Below are 24538 nucleotides of genomic sequence, written 5' to 3' on the forward strand. Positions count from 1 at the left end.
ACGTTACATATAAGAAGTATAGCTTATATTCAAACTCTGACCATATGTTATACATGAAAATCTTAAGTGTCAAGAGAAATTTAACGAAGAAAAAGACATTTTACCATAACATAAACACTTTGTGTTCGGATATTATGATTGCATATCTTACCTGATATTTTATTACGACATAAAACTAAATGAGCTAAACAAATGTTTATTTTTGCTGTAGAACTTCTGCAAAAGATGAAGTTATCAGAGTGAGGAGATATAACAGACTGGAAGTGAGAGGCAGTTGTCACATTACAGACTAGGAATGATAGGAGAAACCGCCTAACTAGACTGGCGGTATTTTCTGCCTAGTACTCAATCATTGGCTGTTAATCGGTTTGCCGTATGACTGTTTCCCTACAACTATCACAGCCTGTGCGAGCTAGACATATATACACATATAGGCAGAGCTTCTTGGTTTAGGATAACGATCGCTACAGCGACAGTACGAGCTCCACTCTCCATGTTCACTGACATCACAGATCCTGCTCCATCAACAAGTAAGCGAGCTGATCCCACTGTCGTCTTCTCACCTGAAGATATTAAGTAAGTTCACTAGAGTACGAAACATTTCAGGCTTACTAGAAATTCGCCTTTGTATATAATGTTTATCCTAGTAAGTGTTTCGTTAGTTGGAAAGTCAAACAGTTCTTATAATGAGAGTATATATGTACAATGTCTTGTTAAATGTTAAAGTACAGTGACAAAGTAAAGCGCAACAGTTGCTATGAAGCTGACTATAGGAGCTTCGTTAATAACCGTATTTAAGCAACACCTTATCATTGCAGTCCTAAGTGAGCGAAACTTAAGGATTATGCTTAAAAACGAAAAGAAATTGATGATATAATAAATTAGTTATCAAACTGTGATACAAGTGTAATAAAATACACATCGTTTATGTTTCAAATTGTTTCTTCTCAGATACTTTCCTTGTAAATAGAAAAACTGTCTAGATCATTTTAATATGGAGGTACACATATCTAATACTAGAAGAATACACTATTATTTCATTTGCAAGGTTTAATCTTGGATCATATAAATATGTTTTAAAAAACGTTTTGTGCACCAACTTTGGCCTGGCACGGCCTAGCGCGTAAGGCGTGCGACTCGTAATCCGTGGGTCGCGGACTCGCGCCCGCGTCGCGCCGAACATGCTCACCCTCCCAGCTGTGGGGGCGTTATATGTTACGGTCAATCCCACTATTCATTGGTAAAAGAGTAGCCCAATAGTTGGCGGTGGGTGGTGATGACTAGCTGCCTTCCCTCTAGTCTTACACTGCTAAATTAGGGACGGCTAGCACAGATAGCCCTCGAGTAGCTTTGTGCGAAATTCCAAAACAAACAAACAAGCACCAACTTTAACGTCTGTACCTACGAGGTTCGTAATAACCAACGACACATAACTGAAATGTAACCAAACAAGTTGTTCATATTTCATTTATTAGCCCTATCAACTGAAGCTGTATTTTTCTATCAATTTACATAGAGAACTAGTGACTTAGTTTAGGTGTTTGGTAAAATTCTTAGCTCTAAATGATTTAACATTATAACCTTACTTAATACATTACAGCAGGACCACCCTACCAGTATTAAACAGTATGCAAACACAATTTGTAATTCGAGGGTTAGATAAATCCAGCTAATAGAGAGAAATACTTCACGTGTAAGCGGTCACATAACTCCAAGCAGTGTTTGGTTCTTTCATTTCTCCTATGAGTTAGTATTTATTATATATTTCCTCACTTATCCTCTGAACAGATGTTGTGTTTTGTAATAGTAATTTAAGCTTTTCGAGCTGCGTAGTTGGAACATCAAATTTATGTATAGGATCGTTCGAATCAGAATTGAGAAACGTGTTTTTAGTTTTGGTTTAATACAGTTTGTATCTAGTGAAGCTGCAGTTCTGATGTGTGCAGATTTACAATGATAGGAGTCGGGTTTTGATACCCGTGGTGGACAGAGCACAGATAGCTTATCGTGTAGTTTTGTGCCTGACTTCAATCGAACACCAAAGTCATTCCCAATAACTCTGGAAGAAAAATTATTGTTTATTTTTAATAACTGAAACTATTCAAAATAGTTCTTTAAAGGAACATTCATTACATTAAACTGTAACAACTATTTACCTGAGATTCATGAAAATCTTCACGCCATTCGATTCTTGATGTATATTTTGAAATTCATAAGCGGAATGACTCGTTGGAATTACTTGCATAATTTGTCATTTTAATGTATCTACCAGCGCCTTGGAAAAAAACAAACCCAAGAAAAAAATAATAGGGTTAGAATTACCTCATTAAATAGATAATATTCAAAATAATAATGCTTTTAAACTGAAGAGAATAACACTATTTTCAAAGTGTATTCTTTTCTTGGATAAACCTAAATAGAGTTCAGAAATAACACAAGTTTCTTCGGCTGTATTTGTATTATGTTCCTCGGTAGCTCAGAGGAAAGTTTCTTGAGTTGATTCATTTGTATTACGCATCTAATATGTATCTGCTAATACTGAACTTTTTGGTAATGTGTTCCAGTAATATTTTTTAAAGATTGATATGACACAAAATATTCGGATTTTTTCTAGCGTTCTTTTATAGAAAAAATAAAAATGTTACGTTAAATGTTCTCATGGTTTGAAATGTTATAAAATAATTTACTTTTAGTTAGCAAGTATTGTTTGTCGAAGATTAGCAAAGCTCTGTTTTAATTACATATCTGATTCCTCTTCTATATTAGATATATAGTATTTTTTAATTATTTTGCGTGAATAATTTTATGAATCTAAGAGAAAATGTTTCACTTTATCTATACTTGATAAAGTATAGGCAGATTATAGTTAAGGCAGGTTAGAAACGAAAAATAAAACTGTCGTTAATTACATACGATAACGATTCTTGTACGTAAGAGAAGAGAAAACTGTACGTTCAAAAAAATTTCTCAGATAATATTGTTGTTTTGAATTAAGCACAAAGCTACACAATGGGCTATTTGTGTTCTGCCAACCACGGGTATCGAAAGCCGGTTTTTAGCGTTGTACTTCCGCAGACATACCGCTGAGCCACTAGGGAGCCTCAGAATAATTGTTTGTTTTTGAATTTCGCACAAAGCTACTCGAGGGCTATCTGTGCTAGCCGTCCCTAATTTAGCAGTGTAAGACTAGAGAGAAGGCAGCTAGTCATCATCACCCACCGCCAACTCTTGGGCTACTTTTTTACCAACGAATAGTGGGACTGACCGCACATTATAACGCCCCCACGGCTGAAAGGGCGAGCGTGTTTGGCACGATGGGGATGCGAACCCGCGCCCCTCAGATTACGAGTCGCATGCCTTAACACGCTTGGCCATGCCGGGCCTAGGGCTTCAGATAATATCTGAGATGAAAAACGATCTTTTTACTTGTACAACATAACTGACCATCTTGAAGGTTAAAGATAATAGTTTTTTTTCTTAATATATATTCAATAAATGCTGAAGTAATTTAAAACGACAAATTCGTGTGTAAAATACACTTGATGAACGTATCTTTCCATTAAACTTTATCTGTATTGGTATATTTAAAGCATACTTTTCTAGGATAGACGCGAAATTGAATAACTTATTATTTTATCAATGAATACATATCCTAAACTAAGAAAAACATATAAAATTCGCGTTGTTTTGCAACAGGAAGTGAAATACTTTTACGTACGTCAAGAGCGATATTTTTAAAATTTCGCATGAAGACAGTTTTTCATTCGGGAAAAGAAAGTGGTTATTAACACGTGTATTGAGATCACATAAGTACTGGTTTTGTTACATGTTTGTTCTTTTTCTATCTTCTATCAATCTAGAATACAAATGAGAGGCACTAGTTCTGGTAACCATTTACTAAAATTGTAAAATTGTTTCCAAGGCTGTAAGGTTCCAATGAGTCATAGCGTTGTGTGTGAAGGATGTCAGCTCAGTAAATATCCGATAAAACGTCGACTTATTCAATCTATTTTGTGTATTATTTTGGAACTACCGATTATACTTTGATTAACAGCGAAACGTAATGTCATGTTTTTCAAGCAGTGCATTGTAGCGGATACATTCAGGATCAACGAACATGTTCTTGTTAAAATTTGACACTTTATAACAACGTATTTTCCAAATCAGTAGGTTCAGTCATTAAGAATATATTTCAGTAACTCTAGTTACATTAATTAAACATATTCTGATGAAACAGTTATATTAATAATACCTTTAAGTTTACAATTTTTGCTCATATTTGTTTGAGGTCTCACTATCTGAGATGAACACAGATATTTGTTGCATTACAAACTTTGTATACTTGCTTCTTATCTTTGTTCTTTTAGCGCAAAGCTACACAATAGATTATCTGCACTCTCTCCACTACGGGGAATAGAATCCTGGATGTTAGCGTTGAAAATCCATAAACTTTCCTTCTTTTGGCAGAAAATGCCCTTGAGGTTTCAGCATGATATGTTACATCCATTTATTATATAAAACCAAATTTTTTATACTCTTTGCTTCTGTCACGTATTACGATTAAAAATAGCCTGAGACTGAGATAAATTTTAATTTAAAAATTCATTAAATATAGAGATGTATCAAATTAATGATGTCTGCCAACAATATTGATATACACAGTTTTCTTTATTAATATTAATATGTTTAATATTACTTTACAAACAACAGTGTAATTTATAATAGCGATTATTACAAATAACGATTTACGTACAAAGGTTTCACCTGTTCACAAACAACATGAGTCTTCCAGCCCATCCTAAGGCTTGGAATGGCCAGGCGATTAGAGTGCTGAACTCGTAATCTGAGAGTAGTGGGTTCAAATCCCTGTTATACTAAACATGCTCGCCATATCAGTCTTGGGGGCGTTATAATGTGACGGTCAATTCCACTATTTATTAGTAAAAGAGTATTCCAGGAGTTAGTGGTGATGAATAGCTGCCTTCCCTGTATTCTTTCAGTACTAAATTAGGGACGGCTAGCGCAGATAGCCATCGTGTAGCTTTGTGCGAAATTAAAAAACAAACAATTCATACCCACGGTGGGCAGAGCATAGATACTCCTTTGTGTAACTTGGTGCCTAATAACAAAAAAATTCAAAACAAACAAACAATCTATCTTATCCGGAACTTCCTTGATATTTCATTATGGGTTCACGACGAATGAATTAATTCTGAGTTGATATAAATACAATTCACCTAACGGGTAAGATATCTAGCTCTTCACACGTGAGTTTTTCAATGCTGAAGTTATGCAATATCTTTTTAGGAATACTCACGTCTGAAGCTAATTCGCTGAAGTTAAACGGTTTGTAATGTTCAAAATATACAAACGTTCCTGGTCTAATACCTGTAGTTTTCATATTAATAAGCGTTTATCACAGCTATAGCTTCCGAAGTTTATAGTATACTAACTGCGGCAAACCATCAACATAAAACTATTTCTTGACGCGTCGGTGCCAAGGTTCTAGATATTTTAGTTGACTCAACAATACTGAAGTAAAAACCTATATAACAGTGAATCCGTCACAACTTCTCACTTATTTAACTCTCAAAATTACTTATGTCACGGCTGCAAAACGGTTAAGATCTGACTTGTACACATAACTATTACAAAGGTGCGAATAAAATTAAATTTTAACTGAAACGATACGTTTTACTTGTATTTTTAAAGCTGACGTTTTACCTCTTGACATATTTAACACGATCAATCACATACGATATATCAATGGAACTCAGCGTACAGGATTATGGAATAATAGCTATTACTCGATTCTTTTAAAATTTGGATAAATTAGCTTTGTTAATAACACCTAAATAACTGCATATCAAAAGTAATGTTGACGAAAGTGCTACGAATGGCGTTGCATTGAAAGAGGCAATCTTATAATATCTCTTATTACTCTATTATTCTAAGTAATAAATTGTTATCAGTAGCCTCCAAGTGGCACAGCAAGTAAGTCTTATTATATATGTAAAAACGGCTCGTTTAGGTTGAGAAAATATTTTACGATGAGGAGCGAACAACGTTTCGACATTCTTCGATCATCGTCAGGTTCAGGATGACCGAAGAAGGTCGAAACGTTGTTCGCTTCTCTTCGTAAAATATTTTCTCAACCCAAACGAGCCGTTTTTACATATATATTTCTCTACAAGTGGGTTTTCTCGACATCACTAAGTCTTATTATGTTGACTTTGTATCAAAATTGATAAAGACACTACTTAAGTATTTTCTAAACGAGTAATGAAATATGTGAACTCTTTTTCGTGTGGTTAATATTTATCAATGATATATATGACATTTCATTTCATAGCTGTTTCCGCGCATTTTGCATTCGATAACTACCTCGGAAAAACTAGTATTCCCATCCATTATTCATCTTTGAATTCATTTAACTGTTGTTTTTGTTGTTGTTTCTCTCACATTGTTAGTGGCTAGATTATCCCGAAACGTTAAACTAACATCTTTATTGTAATATTAGAAATCGAACAAAGAGTCAATTTTTAGTGTGGTGTAAATTTCATGAACACAGATCACTGGTCTGTGTACTAAACCGCAATATGGGAATTGCGAGTTTGATACTTATTGACTCAGTTAAAACTTGAGGTGGGTAATTGGAATGGCTATAATTGGCTACAAGAGCATTTTAACCAGTCTTGCTTAACCTGTTCAAACATGTAGGTAGTTTTTTTTTTTTCAGTGTTACCAAAATTGTTAACAACAGCTCCTGGCGCCTGTCATTTTAACAGGTAGACCAAAGTTCCGTATCTGTGCTATTATTTGGCGAACTAATGGTTAAAGAGCCAGAAGTGGAACGTGTACTCAGTACACTACTATCGAAGATGGTTGTTTCGGTAGCGGATTAGGGTTTGAATGAAGAGGTATGATTACATTTGTTTGTTTGTTTTTTAATTTCGCACAAAGCTACACGAAGGCTATTTGCACTCGCCGTCTATAATTTAACAATGTAAGACTAGAGAGAGTACAGCTAGTCATCACCACCAACTGCCAGTTCTTTGGTGTACTCCTTTTATCAATGAATAGTGGGACTAACCGTCACTTTATAGTGCTCCCACGGTTGAAAGGCGAGCATGTTTGGTGTGATGAGGATTCAAACCCACGATCCTCAGATTACGAATCGAGCTTTCTAACCACCTGGCAATGCCGGGCTGTGCCATTGTAAATTGAAATTGAGACCTTGTGCTTTTGATGGGTAACTTGACTGCTCAACAGTATGTATCGCAATGGCTTAAGTTGCTCGACTTTTTGTAGTTAAAATCTGACCAGACTTTGTAACTGATGACGTCACTTTCCCAATTATTGTAGTGGAGTGCCTTGTACATGATGTAATAGAAGATTATGGATTAGACAGCAAAAGTCTTAATCTAAGTTCCATTGAACATCTTTAGAACTTCACCAAAAGTCGTTTAATTTCGCGTCTTAACCCACCATTTTCATTGACTTAGTGATGAAATAAATTCACCGTACATTATTGGTAAACACATTAGAAGTACCCGCTTCAGTTACAGTGACCTTATCAGTTCCATGAGAGAGAATGTTCTTGTTACTGACTAAGTCATTTTTGTTTGTATCAAATTTATTTTTTCAGCAAGTTAATTCACTCAAGCTGAAGTCTTATCCATTTGGAATTGACGGTATTATTTTTTTGCGGGTTCCAACTGAAGATAAATATCCCACAGAACCTACTCCTTCATTGCTTTCATTTAGTAAACGATATTCCCATAATATGCTGTTCACATGGTGGGAAAACGTGAAGCTTTTATTTACTTTTCAAAACATAAGCTCAAGTCACCATTATGAGCTACAAGTAACGTGGAACAGACGAATAGAACGATTTGTGCACAAGTACTGTCCATTGATAAATTATATGTGATTACGAAAAACCTCATAAACTGTATGATTCATATTCCGACAGTAGATGACGATAATAGGTTATGCAGAAATTAGTACTCCGCTATTACTCCATTACTCCAAAATTACCCAAAATTTATCTTAAATAGTTAGAGTTTATGCTGTTATTGCTTTTAATTTTAATTTTGGAAATAACAGAGATATTTGGGACTTGATTATTTGCTAATCTCATACTATGGAATGTTATATATTTAATAAATAAAAATAGTTAGTAAAAAATTAACTTCACCCTATAAGCGGACGAAGTTTCAGGTAATTTTGAGCGAAAATAGTCCAACATTATAAACTAATAGTAACTAAACTGTGATAGAGGAATTGAGTTTTGTAAATTACTAAAAGTAACACGTTTTTTTTTAGTTACAAGTGAAAACGACGAGAATAAATATTCTAAGTCATAAACAGCCAAGCAGGTCGAATAGAGTTCAGCCTAAATGTAATCTAAACAATCTCCTAATTCATTTAATAAAATATCGTTTCTCTGTGGGACAGACTTATAACGCTAAAATCCGAGGTTCGATTTCTCGCAAAGGACACAGTAGGTAATGTGGCTCTATTCTAAAACAAACAAATAATCATAGGAAAACGTTATGTATCATAAAATTCAGAAAAAAAAACAGTATGGATTTTATTATAATGTGCATCCTAATACATATATTATTGTGTATAGTTATATTCTCTCATTACTATGTGTTTTAATGTGCATTTTATGTACGTTTACTAAGTGTGTATACGTAAATTTATCTATGCTTATTTATTTAAGCAGACTTAAGTCTTGTATGGATAAAAACTTCCTTGTGATTGTCTTCTCCAAAATATTACATTTTTCTATTATTAACAAGTGTCTAATGTTGTTTACTGTTTAAAGTTTTGAATGATAAAGGGAGTAACTCATTGAAAGCTACAACGTTTTTAAAGCTGTCCTTGGTTTGTCCGTGATGATTAAAACATGTAGAGATAAAAAAGGTTGGTAACTCACTATCTGCTTCAACACCTACTGAAAGTACAGTGGTAGTTTTGCTAACGTTTTGGTTGTATATAAAATATTGTAGAAGTCTGTCATTAAGATCTATACTTTTTCTGAAATATTTGATTTTTTGTGTGTGACAAAAAATTCCACACATTTCAAGCAGTTTGTTTGTTTGTAGTTACGCACTAAGCTACCCAACGGGCTATCTGTGCTTTGCCCACAATGGGTATTGAAACCCGGTTTCTAGCGCTGTGCCACTGAAAGGGGAGGAGTAATTTCAATGAAAAGAAAAAACCATATACGGAAATTAGTGAAAAGCTAAACAGACTTTTCCTTCTATATAAAAATTAAATAAATATGGCAATGTCTTTGTTTTCAGGTCCAAAGATATATCACCTTTTTCATGAATAAGTGGTACAAACGTAATGGTCTATAGCATTTTTGAAACGAAAAAAATCAAACAAACAAAGGTATAGGTTAAAGTAATTAATCTATTAAACGCTATCTTTCGGAAATTATGCCCTTAAAACATAAAATTAAATAAGCACAATGACTTATAACAATGACATGCAGTGATATCAAAGCTATTTATAAATAAAATAAAAATAACATTGAAACCAATCTTACGTTAAGTATTTTTACATTTTTATCTTGTTAATGATTGGTCTCTGTTATCTTTACGTTCTTGTATTGGTGAACATTGGACTATTCTCTCCCAACTTTCTTTCTAGTTGGTCTTTGTATTGAAACAAGTTTTTAATGTTGAGTCTAAGTCTGTGTATTAGTCTCAGCTGAATTTCAGGGTATAAGTTTTTTTATAAGAAAGTTATTTTTAAACTTGTAGGGATTGTGAAACCATAAAAGAGATAGCAAGTAATTCCAACCACCAGCATACTCTCCCGAATTTTTTATCATCTACAAAATGAGCACTTAATAAATTTTAGTGTGTAAATTATACTGAAATATAACTGTGTTATCTTTTACGTTCGTATATTCTATCCACACTTTCTTTCTTGTTAATCATTGGGTCTGTGGTATTTTCACGTTCTTATCTTGCTGATAATTTGACTGTGGAATTTCATGTTCTTATCTTGTAAATAAAACTTAAGTTTAGTATTAACTCACTGTTTTAGACTTAAGTGTTTGTTTTTTTAAATTTCGTGCAAAACTACCCACGGGCTGTCTGCACCAGTCGTCGTTAATTTAGCACTGTAAGAGTAGAGGGAAGGCAGCTAGTCATCACCACTCACCGCCAACTCTTTGGCTCTTCTTTTAGTGATGAATAATGGGACTGATAGTCACATTTTAACGCCCCGACGGCTGAAAGGGCGATCATTTTTGGTGTGACGGAGATTCGAATCTGCGACCCTCCGATGAGGAGTTGACCGCCTTAACCATCTGACTATGCCGGGCCACACTTAAGTGTAGTGGAAGTTTATATTTTAAGACTTTACTATAACTACATTCTTACAGTTTTTCTTTTATAATTTTCTTTTTCACTTTCTAACAAACTCCGATCTGCAATTATTTTCATTACTTTTAAATGATTCAAACATTTCGCCACTCTTGTAATAAATAATAATCTCTTAGTCATTCGAGAGTTTAAGAGAAACAAAAACAACTCGTGAAACAAACAATAATATACAAGTATATTATTTAAATTTTCAACAGATTTATAAGGCTACGCAGTAATAAAAGTTCTGGAAGTGTCTGAGAGATTAGTCGTAAAGCTAAACTAAAAATTATTTTTTCAGCACAATTTATATTCCGAAACATTGTTTGTCTGTAAATCTTGAAACAGGATATTTCTTTGTTTATTTGCTTAAAAAAAAGGGCATTGCTGTCTGTGTGACTCCATTAGCAATTGTACAAAAGCAGTCAAGGGTTAAAGGAGTCACACAGTCAAACAACAGAACATATTGTACAGGATTAGCTGAAAATATCTATCAATGATTACATCGCTAAATTAGGGACAGCTAGCGCAAATATTCCTGGGGTAGGTTTGCACGAAATGCAAATCTAATAAACAAACTGGAATATTTATGTTCTGCATTGAACAAGTGTGGATAACGCCGTTGTATCTCTATTGACTGTAACGGATTTATCACATTTAGTATAACAGCCAAACTTGATTCTGAATAGTTTTATTTTTTTGCATGTGACGTATATTCTTCACTGTGCATTCCGCAACTTCCGCCTGCTCTCGAACTTTATAGAATGTTCGTGCTTGTAAGAATGAATAATGTATTAGATGTATATGTAATACTAATGACTGATAGTACTGTTTTAAGTAAACTGTGGTGAAGGTTCTAGAGTCTTGCGTGATTGACATATAAAAACTGACGCGCCGAGAGACAGTATTGTTATTATTGTTCAGCTACATGTAGTCAATGTACTATAGGCCTCGAAAAACTGTAATTGTGAATAACGATAATTAATCGGAAAACTACAAAATTTGACAAAGAACTTTATGGAGTTCAAACGTTATAAACTGTTCAATTTCAGTGAATAACTTCGGACGTTATGATTTCTACGAGGACATTAAATATTTTCCTCGGTAAGAAGTGAACTAGTAAGCAATGTCGAGCTAATCGAGAAAAGACGCTACCTTAAGTGAGGTATGTCAATTAAAAATGAAATTGGACATCGATGATGGCGTTGTATCTTTATGGGATGTACGAAATACACATATGTGAGAAATTGGGTCTCTGTATAATGTATTAAGTACATTTGGGTAGCTAACTTGAAACTCTAGTATTTGTATTCGAATCTCACATATAAATTCAACCCAGTCACCCAGGTGCACCTAACACATCACATAGAGTACCGCATATACATATACACCAAACCATTAAAAACAGTGTACTGCACACTTTATTACTTAGTACGAACATCTAACCTATTATTTGACAAAGGATCCTTCTGACAGTGACATCGAAAATGATGACATTACAATTGGACTCCACACGTCATCCCTTGGAAGATCTAATGCATTCTATATATATTGCGTTAGCGGATATGTCACCTCGACGTTGCCTCCCAGCAGAACAGCGGTATATCTGCAGACTAGTACCACTAGAAACCAGGTTTCGATACCCATGGTGGGCAGATTATGGATAGCCTCTTACATAGCTTTGTGCTGAACACACAAACAAACAACTAGGCATCATTAAGAAGCCTTGTTCAGAGTAGATAAACATCATTTCATTTACGAAACAGGTTGGAGCATCCAATTTTAAAATTTCAACTTTGAGATGTTACATCTGTCTGAAATTAAAGTAAGGTTAAAATTAATTACTGAAAACAGTTCCATTGTAAGAGTTACATGCCGTTGTCCCTAAGTCGTGGGTAAATCAGGATTGTTTGAGCCCAAACAGTAAGTGTAATTATATATATAAGTAAAAACGGCTCGTAAGTAAGTGTAATTATGTTTAGTAACTAAATACAATAAATGTCTGAGCTTCAACTCTTGCTTTTAGCCTTCTTATTACCTTAACCTAACCGCAAGAATAATTTAAGAATTTTATTTTCAATTTCTTGTATTTTATCGATTATACTGCTGATCGAATGTTGTTTGGTTTTACTGACGATTTTCTAAGAATGGCAAATTCACGAAGATTAATTATTTAAAGTGGTCATAGTAACGACTTACTATTAGACAATTTTATTAGGTTCTTGGCCTAATCAGTTGTGGGTTTCGAAAAAGATTCGTTAAAAGATATCGTTATAGATCTAGTGGCGGACAGAGACCTGATAATTCATTGTTTACCATTATAACTACAACGAACTGGAGAGGACATAGACCTGATAATTCATTGTTTATCATTATAAGTAAAACGAACTGGAGAGGACATGGAGCTGATAATCCATTGTTTATTCCTGTGACTACAACGAACTGGCGAGGACTTAACTTGATAATCCATTGTTTATTCCTGTAACTACAACATACAGCACCTCAGATATTTTTACATGTTATACGTCAATACTTTCCAAATACTGATTAATATAAAGTTAATACGATTAGGCTAGATTTTACTTCTATGTCGTTAAACGTAAATATTTGAGTAAAAAGTAGTTTCAATAACAGTGGTTATTAGTACACATTTTACTTGTGTAACTTGTGTCTCACTGAACCGTGTGAGAAGTTAAAATATCCGATCACTGTTGTACAAAAGTGAAGCTTGTCACTGGCTAGTATCTGTCAAAATATCCAAGATATTCTTTTAGTCTAAACATTTATGCAGTGTACTGTAATATGACCCAGGAAAGGAAGTCGACAGTATTCAACCAGTTAACAATCGCGGAAGAAAATACTACGAAATGGCGTATTTGTTATTGTTGCTCAAACTCGCTGATGCTAAGCGCATTATATTCAACCTGAAGGAAGGATATATTTGAGTTGTAAGAGCTTTGTTGCATATATATCCTCTATGAATAGCTTTATCGCACACGAGTGTCTGAGATAAATTAGGTTCCTTATGTATATATATGAGATAAAAGATGAATAATGTCTTTAAGATATGTAATTTGGCCAGATGCTTTCAGTATATATATACACACATATACAACAGATGTAAGAGTTTCTTACAAATACCTAAGTTGAATAAAGTTTTCTTTCACGGCTTATAATGAAGGTAAGTATGTTCATTTTCGTTCAAACATGTATGATGCATACGTTTTCTTACTTGTAATTTGTTTTATATATGTAGGAATTGTAATTTCTTTCAAACATGTGAGTTGAATAGACTTCTTTACTTTTAGGCAGAAAGGAAGTTGGGTTTGTTCTTTAATCTATAGATTGAATGAGCTGATGTAGCGTAGCGCCCCGATTTTCAATCAGAGACTTCATGATTTACTTCCAGTTGACTTTCAAAGTAACACGCTCTATACTTTGAAGCTGTGGGTCCGCTATAAATGTGTTGTTACAGCCAACAATTCTGTAAGAAAATAATAGTCTTAGAGTAAGCTATGTTTGCCGTTGATTAGCTACATTTATTGGGTTTGGCAGTTCAAAAGTAGTGACGTAGATAACCTTTGTGAAGCTTTGGAAAAAAATCCTATAACAGAAATACACAGATCAAACAGATCCATTATTATTCCATTATGTAAACGGTGAACATGATTACTTACTTTACGTAAACAAGATTACTCACTTTATGTAAACAGGATTACTCACTCTGTTAAACAAAGTACTTATTCTATGTAAACAATATTACTTATTCTATGTATTTACTCTATGTAAAGAGGATTATTTACATTATATAAACAGATTTACTCACTATATGTAAGTAGTATTACCCACTATATGTAAACAGTATTACTATATGTAAACAGAAGTATTTACTCTATGTAAACGGAATTACTTACGCTTGACTCCACTTGAGTAACATTACAATTTCTAATACTGCTATTTTGAAATTCGCCTATTTGTATGCGAATACAATAGTAATTATTCCTATTTTATCATATTAACGTTTTCACGAGCTATGACTATTTATAATTAAAAACGTTCTTGATGCAAATGCATTTTACCATTAAGAAAAAATGGATTGAACTCTTTAAGTTCATAAGGAAAGCAATTAAAAAATGTGTTGTTTCAATACGTATCACAGTGTGCAAGGTAATTATTTAGCGAAAGATTTCAAATTTTGTCTAACGTGTGAGGTGCTACTATATATTCCTTTATAAGGAGCTGCGGCAGGTTTATCGGTTCTTTGTGGATGCTGTTTTTTATGTTACATTTTCAATATTAAACACAACAAGCATGCTGCATCCATTAATTATGTAAAAACAAATATTTATATTGTTTGCTTCTGTCACGTACTGCGATTGCATATAGCCTGAAACTGAGATAAATTTTAATTTAGAAGTTAATTAATATAGAGATGTATCTAATTAATGATATTTGCCAACAAGCATGATACACACAATTACCTTTATTAATACAGATATTTTGTATTATATAAACACCAGTGTAATTTATAATAGTGGTTATTACAAATAATGATTTATGTATAAAAGCTTCACATGTTCACAAACAACACTGAATCTTCTCGCCCATTCTACGGCTTGGAATGCCCAGGTGATTAGAGCGCTCGACTCATAATCTGGAAGTCGCAGGTTCGAATCCCCGTTACACTGAACTTGCTCGCCCTATCAGTCGTGGGGGCGTTATAATGTTAGGGTCAATCCCACTTTTCTTTGGTAAAAGAGTAGCCCAAGAGTTGGCGATGGGTAGTGATGATTAGCTGCTTTCCCTCTAGTCTTACACCACCAAATTAGGGAGGGCTAGCGCAGGTGGCTCCCGTATAGCTCTGCGAGAAATTAAAAAAAACAAGAAAACAATCGACATTCAATTTTAATAGAAGCACAATCGGCTTCAAGATATTTTATATTTTATTCATGGAAAGCATTTCCTTTCAACAGATGTCGTTCTAAACTGATCTAATATTTTCCGTTTTGTCTTCGTTTAACTTCTGGCGGTAAACTGATCGATAAAGTTCGAAACTCCTAGAGATAGTGAGAATCTTCAATCTTTACACACCAAACAAACAAAACCCTAAATAATTTGCAATAACACCCTATAACTCTCCGTTGTAGTTGTATATATATAGTTGAAAACTACATTTTATGGTTGTAAATAATAATTCCTAATTGCTTTGGCAAAATTACAGTAATCTGGACAAACAAGTTTAATTCTGTTTAAGATTATTTAGTAATTGTTAATGAGACTATTTGATTTATTTTAGAAATATTAATAACTTCTTTTATAATTCTAAAAGTTTTGTTTAACTGTATATTTCAAATAGTCCTGTTGTGCAACACAATAGAAATAGCTAAGAAGAAAGTGTTAGGCACACTTACGTACAATAAAACTAATACATACTTTTAATGATAGGAATGAACAGAATAGAGTCTTTGTTTACGCATAAATCAACGTTTTTGAAAATGGGTAGGACGTATTCTGATCGCATCTTTACGGATGTACCTCTTGTAATACGTTTATTCAAACAAGGCAAACTGAGTATTGAAATATATGTTTAAAGCACTTATATAAATACAAGCACTAAATATAGATATTTACGAATGTCATTGACATTAAAAAACATGTTAAAAACTGGAATCCAGTAACGCTTAGAATAAACTTTAGGGTTAGACGTAAACTCATTTACTGATTATTTATAAGCTAAATAATATAAAGATTGTTTATTTTGGATTAAGCACAAAGTTACACTATGGACTATATGTGCTCTGCCCACCACGGGTATCGAAACCCGGATTATAGTTGTGAGAGTTGGCAGACATACTACTGTACCACCAGGGGGACTTAGAGATGGAGAGAAAATTTCACAACTGAAACTACTTGATGCTTAATATGGTTTTATTACTGTGTAATTAGATACAAGATTTTTTACTCCTAGTCTAGTGGAAACGCAATAAATTAGAATATTTATATTATAAGAAACACTTTTAGTATCGAACTTTTGACCAGTTTTAACAGTATCATTCATGATAACAGTGCACATTTTTGATAAATTATCACAAAAGAGCTATCTTACACCTACCTCCTTTGCTGAGTAGTCGAGGTTTTGTCGCTAATAAGTTTTACTTTTAATGATTGTTCTAAGACATATGCAGTTTTCCCATATTTGCTTCTATCTTGTTCTGTGAAGTAAACGCCCATCTCAAACAAAGCTTTTAAGAGAAGGTAATAAGATATGAGGTCCTTAGTTAAGAGGATGAATTAAGACCTTTAATTGAGGTAATATGATAATAGCACCAGGTGAGGTAATATCTTTGCACGGAAATTCCGACAAATAAAGGCTTAAAAGTAGACACTCAATGTTTCAAGAAAACGCCGTTTTAGGGTAAAGTTATACCTTAATGTTAATTTTTGTTATATTAATTTCTATAATAAATATTTTGTAATATTCCATTTCTGGGGATTTCTATGAAAGGAAAATATATTTTTCGAGGTCAGCTGATGAGAGTTCAAAATATTATGTAACATTTGTTTATACAAAGTTAATTCTTACTTTATAATTCTTACACATAGACATAATTCTGTTTGTTTTTTTACGTAAACCTACCTAATGGGCCACCTTCGTTATGCCAAACGCAGAGATCAAACCTCGAAGTTTAGTGTTATAATAATCTAACATAACACGTCGCTAAAACCACGGATCAACAAAAAACAAACAAAAACATCTCATTAAACTGTGACAAGAGTAGGAATAAACTTTAGAGCCTACTAAAAACACAGTTTGTAAACACGGGCCAGACCAAGACTTGATACCAATGAATGAAACTAAATATCAGTATTAATTATTTCATGAAATGGAATCAGGAAAAAAGAACCAGTAGAAGAAAAACTAATTCCACAACAACAAGAACACAATATTCCAAAATCAGTATTGTTATTAATATATAATAATTGTTATTAATTGTTAATATATTAATATATAATAACAAAACCGAGTAACAAACAACAATAATTCACTGTCTCGTGAATCCGTCTACGAAGCTTATGGTCATCTCATGTGGTCATAAATTTACATAATCTTTTTACTTCATTATCAACGTCTGTACGTCACTGCTAAGAAAGCTGGTATCAGTTTAATAACACATATATATTCACTCAAAAAGATGTAGAATTCGCTATCTCACAGCGTTTATGATTTGTGATTTTACTTCTTTTGGCTACCCTAAACATTACCAGAACTGGTATTCTAGCTTTACATTTCAGACATATTAAGCTAAGCAACTCAAACAAAAAAATAACTTGCAAAAGTGATATCATTCTAAAATTCTTATAAATATTATTTTATTTTATGTGTTGTTACTTTGGAAAAATCTAAAATAAATTTACAAAAATTTCTGTCGGAGTCTGATGCTATATATATACATGAATAATAAGCTAAATGATAATAAAATAAATATGCATTCAGTGGCATTTGAACCTAAAAGTAGACATACTATGGTTGTGACATAATAACTTTATATTCTGCTATATCTTTCAAATTGTTTGGCCTGGCATGGACAGGTGGTTAGGGTATTCGACTCGTAATCTCAGGGTCCCGATTCGAATCCCAGTTCCACCACACATGTTTACTCGTACAGCCGTGAGGGCGTTATAAAGTAATAGTCAGTTCTATTATTCGTTGGTAAAAAAGTAGCCCACCGCCAACTCTAGGCAGTTGGTCATCCCTTTAGCCTTACAGTGCTAAGTTAGGGACGGCTGATAGGAACAATATATCGGTGTAGAATTTGCGGTTTATTTTGACATTTCAAAACACAAATCTCCCTTTCATATTGAATCACGAGACATTTTGAATTTGTTTGCTTTTTAATTTCGCGCAAAGCTACAAGAGGGCTATCTGCGGTAGCTGTCCCTAATTTAGCAGTGTAAAAGTAAAGGGAAAGCAGCTAATCATCACCACTCACCGCCAACTCGTGGGCTACTCTTTTACCAACGAATAGTGGGGTTGACCGTCACATTATAACGCCCCCGCTGTTATATATTGTAAAAAAATAAACACTAACTCACCGTAAACTTATCGGACTGGTATATCAATTTTATATTTGTTATAATTTTTAAAACGTATGAATATCCTTAATAACATATTGCTAAACCGCTTCCTCCTGTAAAAATAAAATAAATTTCACACATTCATGTTTTTATCTTTTTCTCCCACACTAATAAGTTTTGGAGTATTATAAATATTTTAGCTTTTAACGTTTAGTTAATTCATCAAATTATTGCTACGAATGATAATAAATTCGTCAATATTCGCGTATTTTTTTCATTATTTAAAGAGTTTCTGATAGTTAATGTAGTTTTCAGCGCTTTTTATTTAATAAGTGTAATATTATTAATTTTATTTCACGTATTTAATTAACGAATGAACGTCATTTGCACAAGCGAAAAGGCATTTAACAACGGATTTCTTTCTAGTTTACGTAAGTAATCTAGATATCTTGCTGTACGTTAAATAAGTATTTAAAAAGCTTAATTTTATCACAAGGAAGTTATTAGTTGCTGGAATATGCTATTCATCATAGCCTATACACTTTCAGAATCATTATAACTCTTCTGGGTTTTCTAAGATAAGCCTGAAATGTCTGTTGACTGCACCAAGTAGAAACAGAGACCAGTATTATAACCGCATAATGTTGTTGGGGTGAAATTAAATGTTATATGACTGGGGTATAAAAATAAAGACTAATCTGGTAAATGTTTAGCAAAATCACCGATAAAACAAAACCCCTGAGAAGAACCATAAACGTTAACGGTAGGAAATGCTAAAAAACAAAATCTAAACGCTCTGAAGAAATGAAACAATGATGAAATTTAAACTTTATATATTAAAGTAAAACCACAGACTATCAAACGGTCACTACTGATTCTTACGTAACGTACTTAACGTGTTACTATACGTTTTTTATAGCATTGATTCACTGATGTCACAGTTGATGATAGTAATGAATTCACTTACAGTGATGTATTACCTTAGAAAACTGTTAATACTTATGATACCTAAATTCTGACGTTTAATAAATGATATTATAAGAATATTTTTTGTTTGTATGGCATTAATTACAAAGCTGTATAATGGACTATCCACGCTCTGCCCCCCTTCTCGGGTATTAAAACGAGGTTTATAACAGTGCGAGTCCACGGAAATACCGCTGTGCCACTGGGCTCTGTTATAAAAAGACAATTTCTTATTAAAACGTTAAAATTTTCAGATTTTTTTTATCTGTTTAGTTACTAATGTATTAATATTTTGATAATATCTTCAGTCACAATACCAGGTACACATTGTACTGAAACTATTAATTTGGCTGAACGGTTTTAGCCAAATGGTGTATTATCACCAGCGCGCTCATCCACAGAACCAAGGTTCAGGGAATAATAGTATAGCTGGTCTGTAAAATTATCGTTTCGCGGGTAATCAGATTTTGATTACAGGCTGCTTTACTGTTTATCTGAGTTTATCGTATTGCATGCCATTGAATGTGTTTTCAGTGTGTTCATTATAAATGTTCCTCAGCTATAGTAAAACGTCAGTGTAAGTTTAAAAAAACACACTTGGCCAGGTGGCTAGGGCACTCGACTTGAAATCTGAGGGTCGCGGGTTCGAATCTCTTTCGCACCAAAACATACTCGCTCTTTTAGCCATGGGGGGACTTTATAATGTACAGTCAATCCCATTATTCGTTGGTAAAAGAGTAGCCCAAGATTTGGTAGTGGGTGGTGATGACTAAGTGCCTTCCCTCTAGTTTTACAGTGCTGAATTAAGGACGCCTAGCACAGATAGTCCTTGTGTCGCTTTGAACGAAATTCAAAAACAAACAAACACGTTGAGAAATATGAAATAAAATGTATCCGTTAGTTTTTTAAAAAATAATAGGAAAATGCGCAAAACATTGTTAAATTACCAGGTTATTAAAATTATAACATACGTTATGAATAAGACAAATTAAAAACAGATAGCCCATTGTGTAGCTTTATACTTAGCTACAAAACAAATAACCTTGGACAAAAGTGCAGATTTTATGAAAAAGTAAAAAAAACAAAACGTATTAGCGACAAAAGAACTGTAATATAATAGATAATTATAATAATAATATAATATAATAGATAATAATAATATAATATAATAGATAATAACAATATAATATAATAGATAATAACAATATAATATAATAGATAATAATAATATAATATAATAGATAATAACAATATAATATAATAGATAATAATAATATAATATAATAGATAATAACAATATAATATAATAGATAATAATAATATAATATAATAGATAATAAAAGCTTCAAAATATTTTTTTCCGGATATAATTCTAATAACGACTGTATAACCACAAACGCATTAACATATACAAGCTCAAAGCTAGATTATGAATTCTAAATTAACTTTTCACTACAATGATTTTCGTGGACGATAGATAATTAACGATTTTCTGATGATTCTTTTTGCTGGTTCTGAGTCAAAACGCTACACTGTTAGCTCAATGTAAGTCAGATCTCTTGGTATAATTACCAACTGCATCTAATCATTCGGTATTTTGTGTTTAATTTAAATATAAGCTTTGATTTTCGTATAGGTTTATCATTAGAAACATAAGTAATATTTCGTTCTTGAATATATATATATATACAGTATAATTATACAGCTTAGAGTGGAACGAAAGCTTTAAAAAAATATTCATTATCAGATTATTAAATTTATTAAAAAATCTAAGGGAAGCTTTAATCTGAACTTTATAATTAAAAATCAAGTAATAAAAATGCAAAATTAAACTTGGTATGTGTTGGACCTCAGTTGCTATGTTCTGGGACTTTCACGACAAGTGATCATTAAAGTACAATATGATAATAACAACGATTAAAGTTTTTAATTAAATTTTATTGTCTTATTGATATGCTGAAAACCAAGAAAAAACAATAGAGATGAAAGCTTATAGATTATTTGAATTAAAAAATGTTTAGGCCTCTCGTCATTGTTTCATGTGGCCTGAGGCCAGAATGTCGCTAAATAAATTATAACATTAGAATGAAGAAAACATTGATGTCTCTCAGAACGGAAGGAACCTGAAGATAACCCAGGAAGGTCGAAACGTTGTTCTCTCCTTTTCAATAAAAGTGTTAATACCCACACCAGCCGTTCTGAGATACATTTTTATTTCCAGTGGGTTTCTCGTCATCAAGAAACATTGGTGTCTTTTTAAGGTATGTGTGCGCTTAAGACTAATATTAACATCAGAAAACGTGTATATTTGTTATTTTGTTAAATATGATAAGAAGATATAACAAAATAATAAAGAGTTTTTATAAATTAATCTTTTTTTAACTTTAAAGGTGTGCTTCATAAAAAATTAATTAAGCAATAGAGTTATTTACGAAATAAACAAAATATTTTGTAAGACTAGTATTTATAACAATTATAGTTTATTTGACGTCTTACAGGGATTTTATAAAACACCTAAAGTAATTAAAAACTGATTTTACTTTCACGTGAACCGGAATCAACTCGTATTCATATGTCATCTGAAGTCCAAATGCAAAAGTCGCAAACATCAATCATAGGTTCTTGAGACTGTTACAATATTTGTCTTAGCTACTTGGGCATGCTTATTTACAAATTCAAATACAAAAACTGATGTGACGATATGCTACTTACAATCGTTCAAAGAAGAGCGATAAATTTTTATTTTGTATTTAAAGTTGCTCAGTTTGATTGCTTAACAAAAACATGTAATAATACAGTTTTCTTCTGTCAAAATGTGTGCAGTCTAATACACTACAGTCGCACTAGTTGATTTCAGATTAGCAAATGATACTGTTTCTTTTATATGTGATATTAAATAACTAAAAAAAAAACAATCTAATATAATTGCTAAAGTTTGCTGGTAATTATGTATCAGTTCCTAACAATTCGCGGGCAACACTTGTAACATATATAAATATAAATACGGAATTAACTAACGATCTAAAAATTAGTAAATAAAGCATTTACTAACTCTTCCAAATTCATTTGTTATTAATACAAAAGGTAACGGTTTACTAGTATTTTCATTGATCGAAACTCCTGAAATATTTTATGTGTATAAATTCTAATGTCATTTTATCAAACACACGTCAATTGTGATGGTCTTCAGGGTCGTGAGTCCCCCGCACCTAATGGCACAGCGTTATCTCTGCGGACTTAAAAAGAAAGATATAAACCGAGTTTCGATATCCGTGGTGCGAACTTTTTATATTTTGATTTTTTTTAATATTTTATATAATCTGCTATCCAAGTCATATTGGTTACAACACATACTAAAGGGAGAATTTTAAACATATTTTTTACTTTAAAATAAATTCAGTAACATCTCTCCAATACCCACTTCCAGAATCATTGAGTTTAGTTGATACTAGATTTATAATTGGATCGCCTCAGTAAATATTATCTGTTTCGTTTAATATGAATCCTTGGTAGATGATGCTGTTTTGTATGGTCTGGTGGTTAGGACATTTGATTCGTAGTCTTTAGGGCTTTTCAATTGCGAGGACATTATAATATGGCAATTAATTCCAGTACTCGTTGGTAAAATGCTACCAAAGATTTCCATATTAGGGATGGCTAGCGCAGATGGCTCTGGAGTAGCTTGACTTCAGATTCAAAAAGAGTAAGTTATATGTCATTAGGCAGTACGTTATTAAATGCAATCCAAGCTTTAAAGAACAAATGCTTAATGTTTACGAAATACAAGTATCATTACATAATATCTAATTGTACCTTTTTCTTGTTTCTATCCCACCGAACTCAACGCCTTTCGTCTGCATTAGTAAAATGTCGAAACAACGACAAGTCTCTGGGTATTTCTACACGGTTATTACATTGTTTCTGTGGGAGATGTTTTAGTTTCTCATTAAGAAAAGTTAAAAGTTTTTTTTCAAAAACTTTATCTCTTATCTAACATATTGTTTCAGAATAACGAATGTACGTCCACTCACCACAGAATATCATTAATGAATTTTTAAGAATAACGCTATACAACGGCTTATCTGTGCTTAGTACACCGAGGATATCGAAACAATATTTTCAGCTCTATAGATTATTAGGCTTACCGCTGAGTGGCATAAAAATGTTGTATGGGTTTTCCACCCATTAATGTTCTGTACACAGTCCTGTGGTTTATTTTGCCATTCTAGCAGAAAAGTACACTAAATGGAAGTTACCTTAAAAGTGTTTGCTCTAAGACATCTTAAATTAAGTTGTTTAATGAAACACCAGCTTTGTTTGACACCAGTTAGCGATTTACTGGTTGTAAAAACAAGAAGAACAAAAGAAATGGTTCTTTGGTGTAATTATTACTTTTCACTTTAATTCCTCTCAGTTAGAAGCATTCCCCATAGGATCCTGAGTATAGAACACAAACCAGAAACATTACAACACAGAAAAATGAGTAGAGATCGCAAACCAGAAATGTTACAACACCGATAAATGATTAGACGACAAAAACTGGAATTTTAACCGAATACAAAGTAACTGGACAGTACTATAGGTTTTTAACTATGCTGTTCTAATCAGCCACGTGTAAATCACTCATAATGACATGTGATGACTTGAATTATTTTAGGTTGCAGAAAATTCTCAGCATAAAAGTCTGAATTTTGTAGACTTTGTACTTATGAAAAGTTTGAAGGTAAATAAATCCAACACTGTTTGAAACATACTACTGTAGTAGATACTGCAGTTACTATGGCACCAATCTGACTTTGATTCAATGAACATATTTTTCTTAACTTTATTCTCGCCACAACATAAGAAATTTAATTATCTTATTATAATTCCTTTAATAACTCTTCCAAGTATCAGTTCACCCTGTTTGTTGAACGAGCTTAAATTTATGGCTTAACATGTACATAAGTTCTGCAGTTTAAAAGAAAATTTATAAAATACTACGAAAACAAATTCTTCTGTGAGAAAATAAATGCGAACAGGAAAATTAGGTCAAGCGTATTAAGTAGACCAAGTTTATCTTTAAGATAGTGAGATTATTGTGAAACACTTACAAGTATATCGTT

At 32.8% G+C, this 24538-nt stretch overlaps 1 pseudogene across 1 annotated transcript in view; it reads left to right on the forward strand.

Annotated features, from left to right (window-relative positions):
• Nucleotides 1-326: 326 nt before the first annotated feature.
• The window catches only part of LOC143255225 (allatostatin-A receptor pseudogene), a 32079-nt pseudogene continuing 7867 nt past the window's right edge, over nucleotides 327-24538 (forward strand). The window contains exon 1 of the transcript XR_013030471.1: nucleotides 327-576. The product of XR_013030471.1 is annotated as an allatostatin-A receptor pseudogene (transcript). The remainder of the gene's footprint in view (nucleotides 577-24538) is intronic.

This window comes from Tachypleus tridentatus, chromosome 7 (assembly GCF_004210375.1).
Source record: "Tachypleus tridentatus isolate NWPU-2018 chromosome 7, ASM421037v1, whole genome shotgun sequence".
NCBI classification, from domain to species: domain Eukaryota; kingdom Metazoa; phylum Arthropoda; class Merostomata; order Xiphosura; family Limulidae; genus Tachypleus; species Tachypleus tridentatus.